We start from the raw sequence: 14,663 nt of genomic DNA, 5'->3' as shown, positions 1-14,663 counted from the left end.
TTGCGGTATGCGGGCCTCTCACTGTTGTGGCCTCTCCCATTGCGCAGAACAGGCTCCTCCGGATGTGCAGGCTCAGTGGCCATGGCTCATGGGCCCAGACACTCTGTGGCATGTGGGATCTTCCCGGACTGGGGCATGAATCCATGTCCCCTGCATCAGCAGGCAAACTCTCAACCACTGTGCCACCAGGGAAGCCCTAAAACTTTTTTGAATCCTTGAATTGTTTGATAATAATTATTGAAAGTAAGGTAAATTAAAAGAGGATATTTTTGAACAGCTACTGGAGGAAAATTCCTCTAAATCTAACTAAATTTATTTCCAGAACCAAGGGAAGTTAGAGACAATTGAGCAATTTTGCAGGAAAAGTATTTTCAATCTAGAATTCTAAGCAATGAAGGATACTTATGTAGGATGAGTACAAATACACATTATCATTTGTATGATATTATTTATAATATCATATATTAACAATTTTACCCAGAAAGACAATGAATGCTGTGCACTAGTCAAACAAGGATGTAAAAGTTGGGAAGAGTAGGACCTTCAAGATGGCAGAGGAGTAGGATGTGGAGATCACCTTCCTCCCCATAGATACATCAAAAATATATCTACATGTGGAATAACTCCTACAGAAAATCTACTGAACCCTGGCAGAAGACCTCAGACTTCCCCAAAGGCAAGAAAATCTCCAGGTACCTGGACACCCTCAGGTGACCTATACATAGAGGTGGATCCATATACAAAGTTGAAGCCCAGGAGCTGTGTGAACAAAGAAGAGAAAGGGAAATTTCTCCATGCACCCTCAGGAGCAGCAGATTAAATCTCCACAATAAACTTATGTACTCTGCATCTGTGGAATACCTGACTAAACAATGAATCATCCCAAAATTGAGGCCATGGACTTTGGGAGCAAGTATAGACTTGGGGTTTCCTGTATGCTACAGACTAGTTTCTGATTTTTATGCTTATCTTACTATAGTTTTTAGTGCATTTTATCATTGTTGGATTTGTATATTGGTTTGATTGCTCTAATCTTTTTTAAATTAATTTTTATTTTTTTATTTTAATAATTCTTTTAATTTTTATTTTAATAAATTTATTTAATTATTATTTTTTCTTTCATTTTTCTACCTTTTCTTCTGAGCTGTGTGGCTGACAGTATCTTGGCACTCTGGCCAGGTGTCAGGCCAGAGCAGCTGAGGTGGGTGAGCCGAATACAGGACATTAGACTACCAGACACTTCCCAGCCCCATGTAATATCAATTGGTGAGAGCTCTCCCAGAGATCTCTGTCTCAACACTTAGTCCCAGATACACTCAATGACAAGCAATGACAAGCAATGGCATGGGGTGCTGGACACCCCATGCCAGAAAACTAGAAATACAGGAGCACAACCCCATCCATTAGCAGAGGCTGCTTAAAATCAAACCAAGGTCACAGACACCACAAAGCACACCACTGGACACAGTCCTGTCCACAAGAAAGACAAGATGCAACTTCATGCAGCAGAACACAGGCACATGTTCCCTCCAACAGCAAACCTATGCAACACACTGAACCAACCTTACACACAGGGGACAGACACCAAAAACAACGGTAACTACAAACTTGCAGCCTGTGAAAAGGAGAACCCAAACACAGTAAGTTAAGCAAAATGAGAAGACAGAGAAATACGAAGCAGATGAAGGAGCAAAGTAACAACCCACCAGACCAAACAAATGAAGAGGAAATAGGCAGTCAACCTGATAAAGAACTCAGAGTAATGATAGTAAAGATGATCCAAAATCTTGTAAATAGAATGGAGAAAATACAAGAAACGTTTAACAAGAACCTAGAAGAACCAAAGAGCAAACAAACAATGATGACAAACAAATAAATGAAATTAAAAATTCTCTGGAAGGAATCAATAGCTAATAACTGAGGCAGAAGAAAGTGTAAGTGACCTGGAAGGTAAAAGAGTGGAAATAACTACCATGGAGCAGAATAAAGAAAAAAGATTGAAAAGAATTGAGGACAGTCTCAGAAACGTCTGGAAAAACATTAAATACAACAACATTTGAATTATAGGGATCCCAGAGGAAGAAAAAAAAAGAAAAGGTCTGAGAAAATATTTAAAGAGATTATAGTTGAAAACTTCCCTAATATGGGAAACAAAATAATCAGTCAAGTCCAGGAAGCACAGAGAGTCCCATACAGGAAAAATCCAAGAAGAAACACACCAAGACACATATTAATGAAACTATCAAAAATTAAATACGAAGAAAAAAATATTAAAAGAAGCAAGGGAAAAGCAAGAAATAATATCAAGGTAATCTCTATAAGGTTAACAGCTGATCTTTCAGCAGAAACTCTGCAAGCCAGAAGAGAGTGGCAAGGCATATTTAAAATGATGAAAGGGAAAAACCTACAATCAAGATTACTCTACCCAGCAAGGATCTCATTCAGATTTGACAGAGAAATTAAAACATTTACAGACAAGAAAAAGCTAAGAGGATTCAGCACCACCAAACCAGCTTTACAACAAATACTAAAGAAACTTATCTAGGCAGGAAACACAGGAGAAGGAAAAGAACTACAATAACAAACACAAAACAATTAAGAAATGGTAATAGGAACATACATACCAATAATTACCTTAAATGTAAATGGATTAAATGCTCCAATCAAAAGACATAGACTGGCTGAATGGATACAGAAACAGGACCCATATATACACTGTCTGTGAGAGACCCACTTCAGACCTAGGAACACATACTGACTGAAAGTGAGGGGATGAAAAATGTTATTGCATGCAAATGGAAATCAAAAGAAAGCTGTAGTAGCACTTCTCATATCAGAAAAACTAGACTTTAAAAAAAAGACTATTACAAGAGACAAAGAAGGGCACTACATAATGATCAAGAGATCAATCCAAGAAGATATAACAATTGTAAATATTTATGCATGCAAAATAAAAGCACCATATTACATAAGGCAAATGCTAGCAGTCATAAAAGGGGAACATGACAGTAACACAACAATAGGAGGGGAGTTTAACACCCCATTTTCACCAATGGACAGATCATCCAAAATGAAAATCAATAAGGATACACAAGCTATAAATGATGCATTAACCAAGATGGACTTAATTGATATTTAAAGGGCATTCCACCCCAACAAATCACAATACACTTTCTTTTCAATTGCTCATGGAACATTCTCCAGGATAGATCATATGTCGGGTCACAAATCAAGCCTTGGTAAATTTAAGAACATTAAAATCATATCAAGGGGCTTCCCTGGTGGCGCAGTGGTTGAGAGTCCGCCTGCCGATGCAGGGGACACGGGTTCATGCCCTGGTCTGGGAAGATCCCACATGCCGCGGAGCTGGCTGCTGAGCCTGCGCGTCCGGAGCCTGTGCTCCGCAACGGGAGAGGCCACAACAGTGAGAGGCCCGTGTACCACTAAAAAAAAAAAAAAAAAAAAAAAAAAAATCATATCAAGTTTCTTTTCTGACCACAATGCTATGAGACTAGATATGAATTACAGGGAAAAAACTGAAAAAAATGCAAACACATGGAGGCTAAACAATACACTACTAAATAACCAAGAGATCACTGAAGAAATCAAAGAGGAAACTAAAAAATACCTAGAAACAATGACAGTGAAAACAAGGTGACCCAAAACCTATGGGATGCAGCAAAAGCAGTTCTAAGAGGGAAGTTTATAACAATACAAACCTACCTCAAGAAACAAGAAACACCTCAAACAAACAACCTAACCTTACACCTAAAGCAATTAGAGAAAGAAGAACAACAACAACAAAAAAAAAAGTCAGCAGAACGAAAGAAATCATTAAGATGGGATCAGAAATAAATGAAAAAGAAATGACAGCAAATCAACAAAAATAAAAGCTGGTTCTTAGAGAAGATAAACAAAATTGATAAACCATTAGCCAAATTCATCAAGAAAAAAAAAGGGAGAAGACTCAAATAAACAGAATTAGAAATGAAAAAGGAGAAGTAACAACTTACACTGCAGGAATACAAAGGATCATAAGAGATTACTACAAGCAACACTATGCCAATAAAATGGAGAACCTGGAAGAAATAGACAAATTCGTAGAAAAGCACAAGCTTCTGAGACTGAATCAGGAAAAAATAGAAAATATAAACATATTATTCACAAGCACTGAAATTGAAACTGTGATGAAATATCTTCCAAAAAATAAAAACCCAGGATCATATGGCTTCACAGGAGTATTCTATCAAACATTTAGAGAAGAGCTAACACCTATCCTTCTCAAACTCTTCCAAAATATAGCAAAGGGAGGAAAACTTCTAACCTCATTCTGTGAGGCCACCACCACCCAATACCAAAACCAGACAAAGATGTCATGAAGAAAGAAAACTACAGGCCAATATCACTGATAAACATAGATGCAAAAATCTCAACAAAATACTAACAAACAGAATCTAACAGCACATTAAAAGGAAGATACACCACAATCAAGTGGGGTTTAATCCCCAGAATCCAAGGATTCTTCAATATACACAAATCAAACAATGTGATACACCATTTTAAAAAACTGAAGGATGAAAACCATATGATTATCTCAATAGATTCAGAGAAAGCTTTCAACAGAATTCAACACACAATATGATAAAAACCCTCCAGAAAGTAGGCATCTACCTAATTAGATGCCTAATTTCATCTACCTAATATAGGCCATATATGACAAACCCAAGCACCTTGTTCTCAATGGTGAAAAAGTGAAAACTTTTCCTCTAAGATCAGGAACCAGACAAGGTAGCCTACTCTCACCGCTATTATTCAACATAGTTTTGGAAATTTTAGCCACAGCAATCAGAGAAGAAAAAGAAATAAAAGCAATCCAAATCGGAAAAGAAGAAGTAAAACTATCACTGTTTTCGGATGGCATGATACTATACATAGAGAATGCTAAAGACATTACCAGAACACTACTAGAGATAGTGAATGAATTTGGTGAAGTAGCAGGATACAAAATTAATGCACAGAAATCTCTTGCATTCCTATACACTAATGATGAAAAATCTGAAAGAGAAACTAAGGAAACTCTCCCATTTACTATTGCAATAAAACGAATAAAATACCTAGGAATAAACCTACCTAAGGAGACAAAAGACCTTTATGTAGAATACTATAAGACACTGATGAAAGAAATTAAAGATGATACAAAAAGACAAAGAGATATACCATGTTCTTCGATTAGAAGAATCAACATTGTGAAAATTACTATACTACTAAAAGCAATATACAGATTCAGTGCAATCCTTATCAAACTACCAATGACATTTTTCTCAGAACTAGAACAAAAATTTTCACAATTTGTATGGAAAAATAAAAGAGACCTCGAACAGCTGAAGCAATCTTGAGAATGATAAATGGAGCTGGAGGAATCAGGCTACCAGACAATACTACAAAGCTACAGTAATCAAGACAGTATGGTACTGGCAGAAAAACAGAAATATAGATCAATGGAACAGGTTAGAAAGCCCAGAGATAAACCCATACATATATTGTCATCTTATGTTTGATAAAGGAGGCAAGAATATTCAGTGGAGAAAAACTTCCTCTTCAATAAATGGTGCTGAGAATACTGGACAGCCACAGGTAAAAGAATGAAATTAGAACACTCTCTAACACCATACACAAAAATAAACTCAAAATGGATTAATGTAATGTAATGGATTAATTAATGGCCTAAATGTAAGGCCAGATACTATCAAACTCTTAAAGGAAAACATAGGCAGAACACTCTATGACATAAATCACAGCAAGATCCTTTTTGACACACCTCCTAGAGAAATTGAAAGAAAAACAAAAACTAAACATATGGAACCTAATGAAACTTAAAATATTTTCACAGCAAAGGAAACCATAAACAAGATGAAAAGACAACCCTCAAAATGGGAGAAAAAATTTGCAAATGAAGCAACAGACAATGGATTAATCTCCAAAATATAAAAGCAACTCATGCAACTCAATATCAAAAAACAAACAACCCAATCCAAAAATGGGCAGAAAACCTAAATAGACATTTCTCCAAAGAAGATATACAGATTGTCAAGAGACATATGAAAGGTTGTTCAACATCATTAATCATTAAAGAAATGCAAATCAAAACTACAATGAGGTATAACCTCACATTGGTCAGAAAGGCCTTCATCAAAAAAATCTATGAACAATAAACACTGGAGAGGGTGTGGAGAAAAGGGAATCCTCCTGCACTGCTGGTGGGAATGTAAATTGATACAGCCACTATGGAGAACAGTATGGAGGTTTCTTAAAAAAATAAAAATAGAACTACCATACAACTCAGCAACCCCACTACTGGCCATATACCCTTAGAAAACCATAATTCTAGAAGTGTAATGTACCACAGTGTTTATTGCAGTTTTATTTACAGGAGCCAGGACATGGAAGCTACCTAAGTGTCCATCAACAGATGACTGGATAAAAAGATGTGGCACATATATACAATGGGATATTACTCAGCCATAAAAAAGAAACAAAATTGAATTATTTGTAGTGAGGTGGATAGACCTAGAGTCTGTCATACAGAGTGAAGTAAGTCAGAAAGATAAAAATAAAACAAAAACAAAAAAACACAAATACCATATGCTAACCCATATTTATGTAATCTAAAAAGAAGAAAAAGATTCTGAAGAACCTAGGGTCAGGAGAAGATAAAGATGCAGACATAGAGAATGGACTTGTGGGCACAGGGAGGGGTAAGGGTAAGTTGAGATGAAGTGAGAGAGTAGCATTGACATATATACACTACCAAATGTAAGATAGATAGCTACTGGGAAGAAGCCACATAGCACAGGGAGATCAGCTTGGTGCTTTGTGACCACCTAGAGGGGTGGGATAGGGAGGGTGGGAAGGAGACACAAGAGAGAGGGGATATGGTGATATATGTATACGTATAGATGAATCACTTTAGTTATACAGTAGATACTTTAGTTATACAGCAGAAACTAACACAACATTGTTAAGAAATTATACTCCAATTAAGATGTTAAGAAATATAAATAAATAAAAGTCAGGAAGTAGCAAGACTTGGAAGTGCAGAAAGCAGGATATCCAACATAGGTGATAAGTGAAGTAAAATCTTAGGATGACAGTATCAGAAAAGTCCTAACATAAGATTTGTGTAGTGAGCATAGTGAACAGAGTCTAAAGTAGAAAAAGGAAGTCAGAGAGCTCTATCAGTGATGGTTCTAGAAAGAAGAAAATGTAATTAATAGATAACAAAATGCAGTTAATTGTTTTAAAATTTTGTAAGGACTTTGGAGCCAAATGATTAAGAGAGCAGAGAAACCCAAGGCCACATAATTTTAAAGAATTTAAAATTAATTATGAAAATTATACAATGAAGGTTTAGCTATATGCAATATTTATATATAATGATATTGACACTGAACATTGTTGTATCCAAAAAAATGTGATAAAATCTTGAGAATTTGGTAATGTGCTTCCATACTAGAAAAAACTGAAATGCAATAATTTATAATAGAAGAGGAAAGCACAATTTTTTAGAGTAAAAAAAAAACCTCTTTCCTTAAGAAATATTGAGTGAATATTAGAAGAATGAATTTGAAATTTGAAAAGTAATTTCCTCAGGGGCACAGAATCATGCTTAGGAAAGGATAGGCAGGAAACTATCATAATTTGTCATATAGTTGTAATATTTAAACATAATGATGTGCTTGTATTACTTTGAGGAAAAGAGAACTAATTGAATCTAACAAACTGCACAACCTTCACAGAGAGTATTATAAAACAATTTTTAATATATATAAGGGAGACAAGAATTAATAGAGAAATAAGATTTTGATTGAATAGTGGTTTCTGCTAAGCAGCATATTCACAAAATGAATACAGTAAATCAAAATAAATGAACCAAAGTTACTATACCAATAGGAATAAGCTTAAAAGCATAAGGGTAGGTGTAAAATGCAAGGTGCAAACTTAATCTATGATATCTTTATTACAATTTGAAGAACTGTGGAAAGTACTAAATGTTTTTGAATACTGACATATATAATAGTAGACTCAAAATATGTTTGAGAATTGTAAAAACCTTGTACAACATACTGATTGGCTCGTGGTAAAATAGAAAGAAAATAAATTGAACAGAGAATCCATGGGGTTATATGGATAATAATAATAATAAATAAATAAAAATTAATAATAAAGAACAAAATATTAGTATTTGACAGAATTGAGACCTATGGTTCAGGTTTGTTTAGTATATGATTATTATATTTTTTCTATAAGGTTAAAATATTTAAAAAAATTAAAAACAGTATTATATATGTATATACATTAAATGAAATATATTTAAATTTATATAAATGTATAAATATATATTGACTAGGTGCAAACAACACCCTAGTCAAGGTGTTACATGCTTACCATATACGTCTCTTTTAAACCTCTTGGTAAGTTAATTTGAAGACAATGAAATCAAAAATTAAAAATAATAAAATTCTCCTGCCAATTAAATGGTAAATATGAAATTCAATTAGATTTCCTATGACATCAACACCTACATATTTCTACTCTGTTCTATTGCCTTATAGTCCAAAATAAGGCAAATTTACAGTATCCCCAATTCCTGGTCCAAGATTTCTCAATTTCTAAATAAAGAAAGAAGAGGACCAGTACACAACTATTAGAATGACCAAAGTCCAAAACACACACAAGATAAAATGCTAGAAGGGATGTGGAACAACAGGAACTCTCATTCATCTCTGATTGGAATGCCAAAAGTGCAGTTACTTTGGAAGACAGTTCGGTGGTTTACAAAACTAAATGTACTCTTAACATATGTTCCAGCAAAGGTAAGAAGAGGAAAATTGGACACACACATACAGATTTGTAAAGAAAGGGGACAATGTGAAGACATACAGGGAGAAGATGGCCATGTGGTAATTATGGCAGGGTGATGCACTTACAAGGAACACCAAGAATTACCAGCCAACACCAGAAGCTCTAGAGACAAGGAAGGATTCTCCTCTGCACATTTCTGAGGGAGCATGGTCCTGCCAACACCTTGATATCAAATTTTGTAGCTTTCAGATCAGTGAGGCAATAAATTTCTATTGTTCTAAACCACCCAGTTGGTGGTACTTTGTAACAGGCGGACCTAGAAGTGTAAATTACACACAAAAAGATAAAAGACAGGATATGATGTGAATGGGGCAGTAATGTATAGTGGAGAATGGGACAGGGTAAATGGGCACAAATTAATGCAGCCTAAAATTTGTTCAGATGGGCATAGTTGCCTATGGGAGTTGGTGGATAGAAGGTGGTATTCATAGTGTATGACACACAAATTAAGAATTTTGGAGCAGGGACCATGATTAATCATGACAAAACTCAGGGCATTGAGAGTGAGTACTAGTTGGGATGAAAGGAATATGTTAATGTTAATGAAATAGGTTATAATGATAAGAAGAGGAGAATAGAGCAAATGTCAGTGGTCCTTATGTTAAAGATTTTACTGATACATGTGGATGACTAGAAATTCTAAAGATTATTCATTTCAAAAGAATAAGGTTCAGTATATTTTGATACTACGTGCTTCACAAGAACCATAGTTTATGAAGTCAGAAATAAGATAAATTATATGGGGCCAACAGTAATGAGTATCTGAAGGCATTGCCTGACAGGGTATTGCAAAAAGGCAGTCACGAGTAAACTACAGGAGAACCTGTGTCTTCTGAAGATGGCAAGTCTTCAGTTAACTCAAGCAATTTAAGGGAATATTAGAGGACTTACTTGAGGAGAGGAATTTGGTAACTCTAGACCTTGGGTTTCAGGGGCCACAGTGGAATGATTTGGAAAATTCTGAAGAATTGGAGACTGGATATGAGCAAAACAGAATGTGGATATGACAATAGCTGGTAACATGGTGACATGGGAAGATTTCCCTTTTGTGTATGATTGAGTCTTCTATGTCTTGACAGTTTTACTTCAAGTCATTTCATACAAGAGATTGAATCAAAAGAATAATCATTAATCCAGAATATTTAGTTGAATGTAATGTCATGTGGGTGATTGTATCTTCTTCAGTCAGAGATAATATTGATAATGAGAATGTATGCCTCAGGATACAATTTAGTCACTAGAATCATGAGTTACTTATACTAACCTCTCCTTCAGAGCATGGTTCGGAAGCCTGAGAGAGTAAGGAGTTATAAACCCTGCAGGTTTATTTATTGAAAGAGTCAGATTCCAAAGAGAAACAAGAGATGTTCATATAGAACCTCATGCTTAATGTGTGTTGACCATAAATCTCTTTGAGATGCCTTCCCAATACCTACTTAATATAAACACTCAAAATTTCATATACTCTTGTTCAAAGCAGATGATTACAAATGTTTGTAAGATCATTTATCAATATCTCAAGACAGCTTCCCTGCCCCCACCACACACACACACATACACACACACACACACACACACACACACACACAAACATGATTTAATTTCCAGGTCCTAAAGCAGCATCTAGTTTTTGCTGGGCAGATTTCTCTTAATAAATGAATAAAACATATCACGAAGAGATCATTCATGTACTTGAAAATATACTATATAGATTTGGAGGATTCAGATTCTTCATTTATTTTGGTAGATAGTTGGCATGAAGGTCATTATAAATGAAGATAAATAGAAAGGTGACATGATTTGGGGCAGAGGCTGTTTGTTAAATGTAAGAAAGTGGAGCTTAGAAGCTGAATATTTAAATATGTAATAGTAGAAAGAAAGGGAGAACAGATAGATATAGAGAACAATGGAAATACTGATAGATTTCATATTAGATAACTGAGAACTCTGACACTATAGGGCTAGAACTTTAACTTTTTGAGCTTTAGTTTTGGGAACTCTGAAGTGCACATAATATTGATTTATTGGCTGGTTGCAATGAGAATTAGAGATTGCAGGAATCCTGAGACCTAGCTTATTATTGAGTGGTTTCCAAAAATATCACAAAGCATGCTAACTAAATCAAATAGACACAATTAGTAGAGATTAATCAATGGCTTATTTGACTCAAAGGTCATAATCAATAAGTATAACAAAATTTTTCTCAAGAATATTAGAAACTTTTTATCTAATAATATAGAAATATATAGTTGGTCTTAATTGATGAATATGAGAATAGATTAAAGAAGACAAACTAAAAGAGATAGACAAATATACATAATTGAAAGATACATACATACATAGAAATTTTTACTCATATATATTATCTATATATATAAGTATATAAATATATTACCTTTATACATACTATGTATATTTACTCAACCACTTTTGACTTCAAACAATTTTTTTTCTCTGCTATGCCTCCCCTGGTTCATGTAAAATTCATAATTAAACTGCATGACTAAAGAAGTAAGATTTTTAAACTCTTTTAAAACAATGAGTATGCTATCCTTCTAGATTTCTGTGATTCTCTCCAATACATAAACATGATTCTTTCACATCAACTTAAATAGAAATTATTTTATGGAATATCTTTACTGAGTCTTTCCAAATAATTTGACCTATTTTTAATAGAAGTAACAACTCTGCTTTATTATCATATTCTGCTTTTTATACAAGATTTAACTAAATTATAACATTTCAATTACACATTAAAATGGCATAAACTAATTTGGAAACAAATAACTGACATCTGATGATCATGTAGATTAATTACAAGAAACAAAAGTGTATGGACAGAGAACCAGAGAGGAGCTTTAAATGGTGGAAGAGTAAGATGTGAAGATCACATTCCTCCCCACAAATACCTCAGAAATACAACTACATGTGGAACAACTCTTACAGAACAACTACTGAACACTGGAAGAAGGCCTCAGACCTCCCAAAAGGTAAGAAACTCCCCACCTGGGTAGGGCAAAAGAAAACAGAGACAAAAGAATAGGGATGGGACCTGCACCAGTGGGAGGGAGCTGTGAAGGAGGAAAGGTTTCCACACACTAGGAAGGCCCTTCATGGGCGGAGACTGTGGGTGACAGAGGGGAGAAGCTTCGGAGCCACAGAGGAGAGCACAGCAACAGGGGTGCGGAGGGCAAAGCAGAGAGGTTCCCGTAGAGATGACCGGTGCCGACCAGCACTCACCAGCCCGAGAGGCTTGTATGTTCACCCACCAGGACGGGTGGGGGCTGGGAGCTGAGGCTAGGGGCTTTGGAGGTCAGATCCCAGCAAGAAGACTGGGGTTGACTGTGTGAACACAGCCTGAAGGGACTAGTGTGCCACAGCTAGCTGGGAGTGAGTCTGGAAAAGTCTGGAGCTGCCGAAGAGGCAAGAGACTTTTTCTTGCCTCTTTGTTTCCTGGTGCGTGAGGAGAGGGGATTAAAAGTGATGCTTAAAGGAGCTCCAGAGATGGGCGCGAGCTGTGGCTATCAGCAAGGACCCCAGAGATGGGCATGAGATGCTAAGGCTGCTGCTGCAGCCACCAAGAAGCCTGTGTGCAAGCACAGGTCGCTATCCACACTACCCCTCCAGGGAGCCTGTGCAGCCCACTACTGCCAGGGTCCTGTGATCCAGGGACAAGTTCTCCAGGAGAACACACTTCATGCCTCAGGCTGGTGCAATGTCATGCTGGCCTCTGCCACTGCAGGCTGGTCCCACATCTATACCCCTCCCTCCTCCCGGCCTGAGTGAGCCAGAGTGCCGGAATAAGCTGCTCTTTAACCACATCCTCTCTGAGCGAAGAACAGATGATCTCAGGCGACCTACATGCTGAGGTTGGTCCAAATCCAAAGCTGAACACCTGGAGCTGTGTGAACAAAGAAGAGAAAGGGAAATTCCTCCCAGCAGTCTCAGGAGCAGTGGATTAAATCTCCACAATCAACTTGATATACCCTGAATTTGTGGAATACATGAATAGACAATGAATCATCCCAAATTGAGGAGGTGGACTTTGGGAGCAGCGATATATATATATATTTCCTTTTTTTCCTTTTTAGGAGTGTGTATGTTTCTGTGTGTGATTTTGTCTGTATAGTTTTGCTTTTACCATTTGTCCTAGGGTTCTGTCTGTTATTTTTTGTTTGTCTGTTTGTTTTTGTACTTAAAAAAATGTTTTTTTCTTAATATTTTTTTATTTTAATAACTTTATTTTTTTTACTTTATTTTACTAATTTTTATTTTATCTTCTTTCTTTCTTTCCTTTTTTTCCCACTTTTATTCTGAGCCGTGTGGAGGACAGGCTCTTGGTGCTCCAACCTGGAATCAGGGCTGTGCCACTGAGGTGGGAGAGCCAAGCTCAGGACACTGGTCCACAAGAGACCTCCAACCTCCACGTAATATCAAATAGAGAAAATCTCCCAGAGAACTCCATCTCAACACCAATACCCAGCTCCACTCAATGACCAGCAAGCTACAGTGTAGGACACCCTATGTCAAAAAACTAGCAAGACAGGAACACAACCCCATCCATTACCACAGAGGCTGCCAAAAATCATAAGCCCACAGACACCCCAAAACACACCACCAGACATGGACCTGCCCAGAAGGCAGACAAGATAGAGCCTCATCCAGAAGAACACAGGCACTAGTCCTCTACACCAGGAAGCCTACACAACCAATTGAACCAAACTTAGCCACTGGAGAGAGACAACAAAAACAACGGAAACTACAAACCTGCAGCCTGCAAAAAGGAGACCCCAAATACAGTAAGTTAAGCAAAGTGAGAAGACAGAGAAAACACAGCAGATGAAGGAGGAAGGCAAAAATCCATCACCTAACAAATGAAGAGGAAACAGGCTGTCTACCTGAAAAATAATTTAAATAATGATAGTGAAGATGATCCAAAATCTTGGAAATAGAATGGAGAAAATACAAGAAATGTTTAACTAGGACCGAGAATGAAAGAGCAAACAAGCAGTGATGAACAACACAATAAATGAAATTAAAAATTCTCTAGAAGGGATCAATAGCAGAATAATGGAGGCAGAAGAATGGACAAGTGACCTGGAAGATAAAATAGTGAAAATAACTACTGCAGAGCAGAATAAAGAAAAGAGAATGAAAAGAATTGAGGACAGTCTCGGAGACTTCTGGGACAATGTTAAATGCAACAACATTCAAATTAAAGACGTCCCAGAAGAAGAAGAGAAAAAGAAAGGGATTGAGAAAATATTTGAAGAGATTATAATTGAAAACTTCACTAATATAGGAAAGAAAATAGTTAGTCAAGTCCAGGAAGCACAGAGAGTGCCATACAGGATAAATCTAAGGAGAAACATGTCAAGACACATATTAATCAAACTATCAAAAATTAAATACAAAGAACAAATATTAAAAGCAGCAAGGGAAAAATAACACATAAGGGATTCCCCATAAGTTTAACAGCTTATCGTTCAGCAGAAACTCTGCAAGCCAGAAGGGAGTGGCAGGACATATTTAAAGTGATGAAGGAGAAAAATCCACAACTAAGATTACTCTACCCAGCAAGGATCTCATTCAGATTTGACAGAGAAATTAAAATCTCTACAGGCAAGCAAAAGCTAAGACAATTCAGCACCACCAATCCAGCTTTACAACAAATGCTAAAGGAACTTCTCTAGGCAGGAAAAACACGAGAGGGAAAAGACGTACAATAATAAACCAAAAAC

The sequence above is a fragment of the Aethalodelphis obliquidens genome, unplaced genomic scaffold (genome assembly GCF_003676395.1).
Source record: "Aethalodelphis obliquidens isolate GAN/ISIS:26980383/991018 unplaced genomic scaffold, ASM367639v1 scaffold16, whole genome shotgun sequence".
Lineage (NCBI taxonomy): Eukaryota > Metazoa > Chordata > Mammalia > Artiodactyla > Delphinidae > Aethalodelphis > Aethalodelphis obliquidens.
This window is presented reverse-complemented; position numbering follows the sequence as displayed.